The following is a 12,994-nucleotide window of genomic DNA, read 5'->3' as shown; positions in this document are numbered from 1 at the left end:
AACTGAATTATTTTGTTGTTTATAGAATATCGCAATCTTCGAATAGAATCAATCGATTAAATTATTCATTACATAAATAATACATAGAATCAATAGAATTAAATCGCACATTCACTAACTTTAAGCTCTAATAAGCTAGAGGTGGCAGGAAATGAAATACGTCTATCTCTATTACCAACAGGCTTCATCAGCATAATGGGAATGGTGCTTCACGCGGCGATGGTGGCAGTTAGGAGACATTATTCAGTTCGAAAATGATAAAACACGCTCTTTTCACTTTCGTAAATTTGCAAAAGTGTGTAAGGATGGAGGAAGTGTGGAAACGTTTATGGCCTAGTTCTTACCGCGGCAATCGGGATTTGCTACCAAAGAAAACAAAATCAAAAGAATTGTTCGGTTTGACTTTTCCTCAAATAAAAAAAAAATCTCATCATAGACCCTTTAAAACTGAGGGCACTGCTCATGGACAAGTAGAACGTGCGCAGACAGCATACTATGCCAACAAACAATTACTATGAGCACTTACGGCTTAGTAGTGGGCATCTTGCCCTGGTAGATGGCTTCTTCTCCCATGTTTAGTTGACAGAAGGCTTTGATGTGTGGCACCTGAAACATATGCACTAACACTGGAAAGAGGTGCCATTTCTTCTGGAGATGCGGTATTGAATTCCGGCCGCGGTCACTGCTTTTGGATGGAGGCGAAAACCTAGGCGCCCGCGTGCTTTGCGATGTCAGTGCACATTTAAGAACCTCAGGTAGTCTAAATTTTCGTAGCTCTCCACTATGGCGTCTCTCATAGCCTGAATCACTTTGGGACGTTAAACCCTATAAACCAAACCAAACCTTTCCTCTAAAAAAGTCAGCTCGATCTGATCAAGCCATTAGGGTAACTTGTTTACAAATAATTGTGGTTAACTCTCCTTGAATCAAAGAACTCACAAATGTTTTAATCTTTTCGTCACTTAACGTATGTTCTCCAAAAAAAAAGTTATTGCGATAAGTCAGTGCAACGAAGGCAACTCTTTTTAAGTGTAATGTGCAGCAGCTCCTTGAAGAATTGTTTCGAGAAATGTAAGCCGGCAAAATAATGAAGCCACCTGATTTCGAAATCTGTGCCCATCGGGAGGCCAGATGATGAAAACATCCTTATCTACGCACCCCTATACCTACAGGGCACATACATTGCTTATTCTGGAACCTCCAGTCGAGAAAGAGCTGTCCCTTTCACCCTTGAGTATTTGATGCCGACCTTGCCGGCAACAAGAACACCTCCCTCTTTGGAGAGATAAAGGCATACAGTGCACTTCTCGGAGAAAATTCTTAACTCTGCCAAATATATATTATCCGATACCATGCGCAAACAATGGACCAAGAGGACCTTGCTTTCTGAGTAAAATCTCCGCTCAATCCGATGCCTAAACAAGGAAAACTGCTCCCTTTTTTAACTTCTGACCTATTTTGCTTTCTTCATATGTAAGTAAAATTTTAGGAAGCATCCCTCTCACGCTCATTCTCGATTTTATCGATTACGTAAAGTTTTACCTACGACTCTAATTCTTTTTTTTTTTGCTTGGTTCATCTTTTTCCCAGATGCCTGTTTGGTTGTTATGAACGTCCACAAAGCTTTTGATTGTATCTTCCACCACCATATCCTCGTGGCCACGGCCCAAAGTGTATGTGCCTCCAACCTTTGCGCATATCTACCCAACTTCCACCAAAAACGGCAAGGCTCCTTTCAGCTGTCCTCTACTCCCATCCGTTTTGCGCCTTTCACTCTAATCCTTGGCACTCCGCAAGCAGCAGTTCTATAACCTTGCCAGGTGACCCTCGCATCGAATTTGTAAGCGTACACAACATGGACCATATGTTATATGCGAACTACATTATTCCGTGGCGCAACAGAGGCCGACCTTGGACGATTGAGGCGACACAGTGCATGTTCAAGACATCATTTACACCTTTCTCTCTAAAGCAGGCCTGAGACCCGTGTCAGAAAAATCGAAAATCCTCTGCTTCGAACACTAAATCTCAGCGCACGCAGAAAAGCCTTCTCTCGAACTCTGAGATAACAACTCATCCTCGCAGTCTCAGGCTGTCGCATTTTAGGCACACCGCTCTGTTGACGCAATAATGTGCAGTCTGTCAGCCAAGCTCTTTCCATCCAGATCCATCCCATAACTAAGCTTCAGTACTAGCAAAGGCAGGTGCCTCTTCAGCCAATCAGTAGGGCGCGTGTTCCGCACCTCATCGCCTGCGTGTCGTCTGCTTCTCGCCTGCTCGCGGCTTATGCAGATATTGCTGAGAAAGAGTTTACATTGATGCAGCCTACTACCAAATCGAACACTGAAGGAACAGTAACGCGATAGTAGCAGTTTTATATCAAGAGGTAGTTCAACAGTAAGAAGTACGCAGCAGAGATCTGAAGCTTAGGATTATATAAGTGTGCATGTACAGACGTAGCGATACCCATATATGGTCGGGTCTGTCACCAAACACAGCTGTTGTGTGTTCATTATCGCACAGGGAAGTAAGGTACATCTTTCACACGTAAATATTACCTACCAGACAGCGCACGCTGCGCTCTGTCGGCGTGATGAGGTCTGTATATAGGGCTTCATGTTGGCATGACAGCAGCGATATGTGGTGTGGCAGCCTGAACCTTCTGGCCGTCGAGTTTGTCGATAATCATTCGTGTTATGTGTTTTGCTATATAGTAGTGTGTATTAATCACGTGTTAAAGGTTTCCAGGGGGGCGTGTGCAGTGGGATTATATGCGCTAGCGACAGTGCGGGCATGCATGGATGGACGAAAACACTAAGCAGTCGGAGTAATTTTTCTCGAACGCTTATGAGCACCCGTCCATAGTGGGCTTTATTTCCACTGACTGTAGTGCAAAACATTTTTATACATCGCAGCTAACAGGCGAAACGCGCGCTTTCGTTTTAGGTGAGGACGAGAGCGTGCGGTCACGAGCTTGCCCCACCTCGAGGACAGCAGATACGAATGAGCCAGTGCACGACGGTCGTCTTGCACCCCTGTCACACGGCAGTCTTCCAAGGCCTTGAAAGACGGTTTATTGCACTAAAGGAGCAAAACCGAGGAGCAGCGGCGCTGCTACACGGCAGGTGCAAAGGAAATAGAACGCGGTCTCAGTCCGTGAATGCAATCGGTCAATCAGCCGGCAATCATAACGGCTGTCAACCGCTGCCCATGAAGTGGCGCTAGTAACAGCTAGAAAATTGAAGCGGACAATATCTCTTCAGCTTAACAAGATTGCTCTTGTTTATGTTGACGCGTCACGAATTAAGCGCCGGTAGGAGAAACCGGCTAGGCCCAACAACGACTACGGCAGGCGGGGAGAAGCGCAGTTCGTCGCCCGGTGCGCCTGCGGGAGGCGCCGTTGCCGAAAGCTGCACACTTGTGCAGGCATGTGTCTGTTGCACGAGTATAGCAAGCAGTCCTTCTGATAACACTACTGTTTTGTTTGCTGGTACAAAGGTGAAGTACAAGCCTAACAGCCCGCAGCCGCTGCTGCTGCGCCGCCCGACCATTCAGATCTCGGCTACGGCGACCGACAACGCCGTTCGTCGACTGTGAACGGCAGCCTTAGCAAGTTTTAGTGAATAAATGTTCCCGTTGAGAATAGCTTTGGCTGCAGTGGATTGAAATCGACAATTGTTTCCATCACTGAATGCGTGCACAATCCCCATGAAGCGGCAGTGTGACTCGGTCCGCCGAGCACGTATGAAGGCGACCGGTTGGCGCTGTGGTTAGGGGTGCTCCTTGCAAGAAACAAAATGATAAATAGAGGTGAAATTTCATCACATATGCTTTGTTTTGCGCGCAAATAAACCTACAAACTCTGTATAAAGACATAATTATATGACGCGTCTCTGATCAAGGAGGAGAAGTTTATTCTAAAACTACTTTCCGCTGCGTAAGTACACCGCCTCAGCACTCACCGTAGCATTGGTAGTTCTGAAGGGTACTACTGGTGTAAGGGACCGACGGGCGCAACAGATTAGCGCGTGCCCCTATGGAACGCGGTGGCGAACGCCTAACAATGGCACTGCACTCATGACGACCGGTGGGTCTTGACAAGACCGCTTTGTTCTTTTCCTTTCTTTCCTTTTCTTTTTTTTTTTTTTTTTGTACACGCTGTCTCTACCTCGCGGGGGCAGGTGAGACGCTCATTCAATGCAAGCGCCCAATGGAAGGACGTGACCCTAGGAGTTTTGCCTTTCCTTTTTTTTTACGGGAGAGAGGGTTTAGTCCTCATAAAGCTAAAGGGGGCGCTGGACGTCGGAACGAACCAATCAGGTTGATGTTGGTTGTGATTGGTCGCTGTGGAAATTAGGGCTGCACCTAAGGGGGTTAAAACCAAGCCAGAGGGCACGGTCCGGCGTTCCGGACTAGGTTTTGATGCTCGGCATCGTCGGCTATCCCCAGGTGGGAATATTTCCCTTGTAGCCGGTTCCAACCTGTATCTCTGCTGTAAATCTTGTAAATGTTTGCCGTGTGTATAAAATTCAGCTGTCTTCTCGTCAACCCCTGCCTTCAAGTATTCGCTCATACCGTCTCCTCATGGCGTCTCTGGCGCAAGGAACTTCCGCTGCAACACGGTATACCGTCTCTGGCGACGCAACCCTGGTGCACAAGGGAAAAGAACCTCCATCGGAATATCACTACTGGGATGGAGTATACCTGTCACACGGTCACCCATCTTCTACGCCGTGTTGCCAAACGGCGTTGAGAGCTCAGCGAGGCTCGGGCCTTGTTTAACTCTAAGCGTTTACAGTGAACAAAATCCTTTACTACGTTCAAAATCCATCTATGAGAGAAACACGTATAGGGAATTTGAGAACCGGTCCTAGATACCTCATTCAAAGTAGCCGTATAAATCCCAGTTCACACTTCTGCAGAGCATGTCTGTGATACCCGCTTTTTTTTGTACCGAGAGCTACATTGGCCACAGTTTCGCCATTTCGTCGTGCCTGTCCGAAGAGCAAAGAAAGAAGTTGTAGTAGTCGTGGGAGGCGGTAGCTGTAAGCTGAAATGGCCGAGTATTAACTGCACGTAGGGCTTCCTGACTTTACGTATGAACTGCCTACTCGGGGCTGTCCTTTCTTATGGGAGTGTGATATCGCAATCAGCCTGCCAAAATTCGTGCATTCAGGTTATCCCTAGGCCACGCAGGCACGTTCATACGGCTCGGTTAAAGCGAGGCTTTATATGCTGGCTGGCAGCTTACGCTATCGCGTCATCTCGAAGGTGGCAGTCAAAACATAGAGAAAGAGGTGATGTAGTGGAGAGCTTCGGACCACCGGGCGATAGAGCTTTCGCCTCATCGCACTTCAGTGGTCAAAAGTGCCCCAATATGGCATAAATAAACCTGAAACCATAGAGTAAACTACTATGTGAAAAAAGCCATGTCTTTACTTTCAAGACGAACCTAAGCTAAGTGTGAAATTGCTCCCAAGCTGCCCTCTTCATACCGTTCTCGTTCTGATCCATAACGGTTCAGCTGCCCCGAACTTTATGCTAATTTTCCGCACTTCCTCTTCTACTTTCCTGTCACAGTTCAGTTACGCATTTGCATCCCTCACTTGTCCACAGTCCTACACTAGCATACCTGGCAGGTTTCTCCTTGTGACGCGTCTTCTCAGCGTGGTGGGGCAGACGAAGCTTCTTTCGAGCAGTTGAATTTTTGCTCCGAAATTAATTACTTTACAACTGCCACTACTGCTATTACTACAACTACCACTATATGCAGCTACTACTAATCTTTCCTCTGTTAGAATAAGTTCTATTACAGGTCAGCTTTCCTGCCGATTCCCAGGTCGGCGTTCGGTCTACTAGCATGCGAGTCTCTGGCGTCCTCTTCTTTTGTACGTCGTCATTGTCAAACCACACACCGTTTGTATCTAGGCTCGTCTTTTTCCGTAACTTCTACGAAGTCACCGTGCACTGGCTGCCGGCAGAAAAAGGAGGCATCCTGCTGACTCATGGGGTAGACTCGACAGGCTGGTCGTGATGCGGCTTGAGGCGGTCAACGTGCACTGTTTAGCGCCCGTGGCGACGCATATCCGGCGCAGGCGCAAGTGGTTCCATAATGTAGTTGACTGGAGGGGTCTGCCAAATAACTCGATACAGACCATAGTATCTTGAAGCGAGTTTGGGAGAGAGGCTGGAGGCTGTACCAGGAACCTAAAGCCACACGGAGGGAGTCTGAGATATAGAATGAAGTTGGACATATCGGTGCGCGAAAGGACTTCCGGTGGCTCTGGTTCCGAGTTGTGAATGACTGGGCAACCTGGCAGCGTTCTTCTGTATATGCGGCTGCTTGAGATAGTGTGGTCGATTCAGAAGTATCGGGGCGATAAGGCAGGGCCGTGTCCATAGTAGAGGTGGGTCCACGGCTATACAGAAGGAAAACATTTGTTGTACTTTAACTCTGGTTAACCCTAGTTGAATTTCGATAGCAACGGCGGAAGCTTCTTTTTCCTGCCTCATCATTGCCCTATCACGCCCTGTCAGTGTAAGGGGCTACATTATTGGGGACACTTAAACTCATCCTTTAAGAGTATGATGCGAGAGCGTTAGCTACCAGCGCACATATAAATAAGGGTTCAATGCCGCTGAACCCAATCTGGAGCGAAAGCACTAGCTGCGAGTGACCGAGCGTTCTTCGTCTTCTTCTTCTTCTTGGTCTTTTTCGTCTTCTTCTTCGTTTTCATCTTCATCTCCTTCGTCGTCCTCGTCTTCTTAGTCTTTTTTGTCTTCTGCTACGCGGCGAGGCGGAACCTGGAGAATTATTGCTAACGCAATAAAAGAACGCACTTATCCCCTGCCTTATCAATACAAAATGCCTCAAATATCTCCCTATCACCATGCCTATGAAGCCGCCTCAGCACTCTCGTGTTGCTAAAAATTGGAACACATTTTTCTTCTTTACTGCCTGTGATTGTTATTCTGCATTTGCGGCAATGTGCGGCCAAATGGCCATCGGCCATCAGAGCTGCGACAGTAGTCCGATGTTTTCGCAGCTTTCATTCAGGGACGGGCCTGTTTGCCCAATATAACACTTACCACAGGTCAGTGGGATTAAATACACCCCACCAATGGTGCAGTTCACAAACCGCATGGCGTGTTTCGTTGCGCAGGTATTTGCCTGGTACGCATTGTTCACCATGCGGCACATCCTAGACAGCTTTTGTGGGGCTGTTAAAATGACACGAATGCCGCACTTTCCAGCCGCCAGCCGGGGATGTCCGGGCACAGGCACCGGACATCCCCGCAGGCCGTCATTACAGCAGCCTGCTGTCTTGCGTCCCTGTCGGAGCTCTTTAATATGGCTCTCAGCGACGGACGCGAGTATGCTGTCAGGAACGCCAGCGCTACGCAGACGGAGGACCTGCTGCTGAACACTCATGTTCACTTGGTGCTCACAGGACTTCTGAAGAGCGGTTCTTAGGCAGTTCAGAGCTATCCCTCTTTTTATGGTTTTTGAATGGCGATTAATGGCATCAGTCGGAGTGAAAAAACAGCAGAATCAGAAAATTGGCTCTGTGTTGACTCATGGCCGTCCGGAGTACAGTTGCGGCAGCAACGAATTACGAAGATTTGCTCGCCTAAGGCGATGAGCCTCTGCTCGGCTCAACTTCTCCATAGCTGACTGCACCGGTACTGAAGCGATGCCACATTTATACCCCCTGCGCATGGGCAGTGGCTCCGGCGTATCGGAAGAGCAATGACATCACTGCGCATGCGCGACGAGCGAATGCAGTCGCGGCGGCATCTCTGAGCCACCGCGCCAGCTGTGCACCATGTGAGGTCACTCCCTCCTGGCGCATGCGCAGCTGGTGTGGCTGCGGCACCTCTGACTCACCCGCGCTTTGGAGGAGTCGCTGGTGGCACGCAGGAAGGAAAGAACTTAGGAGAGGCCGCGACCGGACACTGCAGTGTCCCTCCTCCTCCTTTACCCTCCGCATTTTCTATCTCCGCGACGCTTACGTACCTCGGGCCCTTAGCAACGCTGTTGCTAGTGGCCCGGGTTTTCATAGCAACAGCGATGCCGTTGCTAATGGCCCGACTTGGCTAACCCTAAATTTTAACGTCACTTCCGCCACACTTTCTCCAACGCATTGGGAATGGCAAGGGCCTCTCCTAAGTTGTTTCCGTCCTCCATGACCGGCGGCTCCGACTCTGCTCTCCAATTGTGCTCCGTGTGACATCTCTCGCTCTTCGCGCATGCGCAGCTAGGCTCATCGGGGGCTCAGCGAAATGGCGCACCGACTAGCGTAGTGTTGCTTCCGCAACAAAAGTAGGTGCAGGAAACGGGCACGAAGGCGGTCGAGCTGACTGGAATGTCAGTATCTCTGACATCGATTATCTCAGCGGCGTAGATGGGGCTGTTGGACGAGGTGGCAGGTGAAAGCGGAGGCAGTTCGGTGCTGGCACGGGCACAATCAATAATCGCATAATGACTGAAGTTAAAGCCGCAACCCAGAATGAGACAGCAGAAGAAACTCATGGCGCACAAAATATCCAGCTACTACCACTACTACTACTACTACCACTACTACTACTAGTACAACAACTACTACTACTGCTACTGCTATTACTACTACTACTACTACTATTATTACTACTGCTACTGCTACTAATACTCCTACTACTGGTACTACTACACCACCGCCTGAATCCTGGATGCCAAACAGTGTCGTCACAGCTGTTGAGTAAAACAAAAATAAATTCTTCACTTCCTGCAGTCCTGCAGATCACGACTAATATAGGTTAGGTTAATTAAATTCTTAAAGGGAAATGCAACAACGTGAAATGAGTGTCTTGGTCAAAGCCAGACGATTCATTGATTTTATTTCACAGATTAACACAGCGCAAGTAAACAAGACGCATCAAGAAAACTCATAAGATGCGATGCGCACCTAATACAAAATTTACTGCGTGTTAGGCAGAAGCGCGATTCATACCTTTTAAGATGAAGCAAATGTCCTCCATACTATTTTTGGAAAGCCCCTAATTCCTCGGCAGAGAGAGAGAGATAGGCTATCTCAATCTCTCTTCGCTCTCTGTCTCTCTCTCTGTCTGCAAAGAGAGACAGCCATCTCTACCATCTCTAAGGAAGAGAGAGCAGATAGAGAAAGAGAGACCCGCTTATCACTAACTATCATTAAGTATGTCAAACTATAACTGTCGGTCACTGTATACCAGAACCCCACAAATATCCCGCAGAATCTCGCGGATGTATATCGCCTACGCGATGTTTAATAAAATCACACCTGTGAATGGATCATCAAGACGCGAGAAACAACACCCACTCATGTCAGGTATGAAGGTTTCAGATAACTACAGCCGTGCCTAATCATTATAGTGCAAGAACGGCTGAGAACGGCCCAAAAGGCATGGAGTGAACGAAAGGTGCACCTGCTCCCATGACAAAGGGCGCAAAGAACGAAAAAAAGAACACGAAAAGATAACGATCATGAAAATGAAATCTAAAACAGCATTTCCAGGCCAAAAGTCAATTGTCAAAAACGAAAAAAAGGTCAGTACTGAAATTAATGTATCTAGTCGTACTTTGCGCATGTATTACAGCTATGTATTACAGCTATGTATTACAGCTGATGCTCTCTCACGTTCTCCCTTGCCGTCTGAAGCCACTCCTGCTATATCCGTTCTACATCCCACCGACATGCCCCCCGATATGACTTCCGAGCAACGCAAAGACGCATGGATCGCTTCACTCCTGGATTTTTTATCTGGCCGCGCTTACCGACCTCCTTGCCGCGCTCTCTGTCGCCAACTCACCATTTCGCCTTCAGAGACGAGCTCCTCTACCGTAGGAATTACCTTCCGGATGGTAGAAAGTGGCTGCTTGTAATTCCGACCCATCTACGCTCCGTGATTTGCTCCCATTACCACGATGATCCCCAGTGTGCCCACGCCGGCTTATTGAAAAGCTTCACTCGCCTGCGACAGCGGTACTACTGGCGTGGGATGTACCGTTATGTTCGTCGGTTCGTCCAATCCTGCCAAGAGTGTCAGCGCCGAAAACACCCACCTCGCCAACCCGCCGCTCCTCTGCAGCCGCTGACCTGCCCAGCTCAGCCCTTTGAGCGTGTTGGAATAGACCTATAGGGGCCCGCTTCCTAGCACATCAACAGGCAATCGCTGGATCATCGTTGCAATCGATCATCTCACACGCTACGCCGAAACGGCGCCTTTAACATCTGCTACAGCCCAAGAAATTGCCTCCTTCATCCTCCATCCCATAATTCTTCGCCACGGGGCTCCCAAAGAATTGCTGAGTGACAGAAGTCCCGCTTTCCTTTCTGAAGTTGTCGAAGCTGTTCTTAGAGAATGCAAAATCGTTCACCGCGCCACCTCCGCGTACCATCCGCAAACAAATGGAAACGTTGACCGTTTTAACCGCACCATGGGCGACATGCTAGCAATGTATGTCGCTTCCGACCACTCCAACTAGGACCGCGTTCTTCCATTCGTCACATTCGCTTATAACTCTGCCACACAAGCAACCACCGGTTTCTCGCCATACTTCCTCCTGTACGGTCGTGAGCCCTCTTGTACCATAGACACCATTCTCCCTTACCGACCGGATTCTTCCGAATTCACGAATGTTTCACAAGCTGCAACCTTTGCCGAAGAATGCCGCCAGCTTGCCCGGTCCTTCACTTCTCACGCCCAGCAACCGCAGAAAACCACCGGAGATCAATCTGCACTTCTTCCTACTTACCGTACAGACTCTTTGGTCTGGCTATGGGTGCCTTCCTCCAGTCCCGGCCTTTCATCCTAACTTCTGAGCAAGTATCAGTGCCCCTACCGTATTGTCAAGCAAACATCCCCCGTCAACTACCTCTTCGAACCCCTTACGCCATCCACTGACCACCGTCGCCGAAATCGTGAAATAGTACTCTGTAACCGCCTGAAACCTTACTACGATCCGGCCATCGTCACATCGCCATGAGCCGCCAGGATGGCGTCTTTTCGCCCGGGGGAAGTTGTAAAACAGGTATTGGGCTCTGATATGTTCAGCGCCTGTTGCTGAAGAGAACGACGACAAGCATGTTCAACGCGCGTGACGGGCAGGAAAGAAAACGACAACGAAGCTCGCTTCGACGCTCGTACGTGTGCTGACACGTCTCACGACTGATCGCAGAACGTTCCATTGGCTGTTGACGACGTATCGCCCTGTTCAAGGTCTTCTACACAATATATATATATTGCTTTTATTTTAGTATGGCTTGAACGAATCGAATACGTCTTTCTCCGGGTTCTACATGCATAACACAGCAGAATGCCACATAAATGAACGTCATTTCAATGAAGCACTCATTTGTGCGGGCTTCCTTTAAATCCTTCACCGAAGCTCATTTGAATGCTGTGCAAAGGCCCTTCATTTCAACGAAATTCAGTTGCTCATTTAAGTTCCGAGAATATTTTTCGCGGCATGATCCTGTGTCTCCCATGTCATACGGAGCTCTTCAACAAGTACGAACCGCACTTTTTCTTGCATATTTTTAAGTTGAGAACCCCGTTTCATTTTCGCATGACAAAAAGTGGCCGCCATTTAGCTTTAGGGTGAATTGGCTAAATAAACGAGCTTGTAGCCAGCCCAATCCATAGCTAGATTTGCAGGCTTAATGGGCTCCACAGCCATACCTAGCCGTAGCCAGAGCTAAGCATTTTAGCTCCAAGAACGGCGCACGTTTGCACGCTCTATACTCATGATCTACTGAGCAGCGATCCGCTTGTTGAACGCGAAGGCCTTTGATACCTAATAGACCGTTGTGCTAGACAGGGTTCACGAGAGCTTGAACTGAGTTAAAGACCGCTGCAGTCCTAATTACAAAGGGGCTGAAAAAGGTTAGTGCATCCATCGCTTGTAAATGAGCGCAAATCGGTTGGTATATGATTTGAACGCCCAATGTTTCTTAGAGGTAATGGAAACCAGCTTTGATGCACTTATTAAGTTCAACGAAATTTCACTACAATGTTTTCTGATGTCTCCTAAAGTTCCGTCAAGTAAATTTCACTGCATATGCATAAACGTTCCAGGTTACAACATCCGGTTAATTGTCCTCCTCACCCTGAGAACGTTTATTTTCACAAATTTCACACTTGAGGTTTTTTTTCCTAATTATATGTTAAACTAAAACTACTTCATACAAACCTTTTCCATGTATACGTTTTTCATACTTGCAATGAATGAAAGAATAAAGCATTTATTTGAATGAGAGGGGGATGCCCCTCGGCCGCTTTTTGAGTAACTAGCGAATTAGGAGGGACGGACGTGCAGCTAAAACATCGCTTTTCTGTCCGCATGGAACATAAACATTGGACATAAGCTTGGGAAGACCGCCAATTCTGTGTTATAAATTGAGTAAAGTTGCAAGAGAACTGTGAATTATTTAGGTAGTGTACCCACCATTCGTAATGGTTCTGGAAAAAGGCCACCACAGTCATGATATATATGGAGCGACACTCGACCGCAGTCTTTAAGGTTTTCTGAAAATTGTAGACCTGAAAAATAGGAAAAGTAGAGGCTGGGTCACCCTGTCCTTTCATCTTGTCTCTGGCTCTTTCCTCCTCACCTCTGTCTCCCACCCTACCCATATGATTTCCTTTACCACAGGTACTATTGATTACATTATCAGACATAGCCGTTTGCAGAAATACTTTAGATGTTTTTGTCTTTGGAAGTCAGTAACAAGAATATAAATGCCGGATATACATACTGCCAGAATAAATCATGAATGAAAAATAATTGATGTCGATATTCTGTCTAGTATTGAGATCAAAATTAGAAGCAAACTTTTTTATATACTTAGATTGTAAAGTTAAGGCAAAACTTGAACTGTAAAATACTAGGAGTCATTAGTAATATAACTAACACCTCCTACGCTGAGGCGTGGACCTGACTCTTTCTTCGATGCTTTTATTTCTTGCAAAGAAG

This window comes from Amblyomma maculatum, chromosome 5 (genome assembly GCF_055883805.1).
Source record: "Amblyomma maculatum isolate TAMU_Amacu chromosome 5, ASM5588380v1, whole genome shotgun sequence".
NCBI classification, from domain to species: Eukaryota; Metazoa; Arthropoda; class Arachnida; order Ixodida; family Ixodidae; genus Amblyomma; species Amblyomma maculatum.
This window is presented reverse-complemented; position numbering follows the sequence as displayed.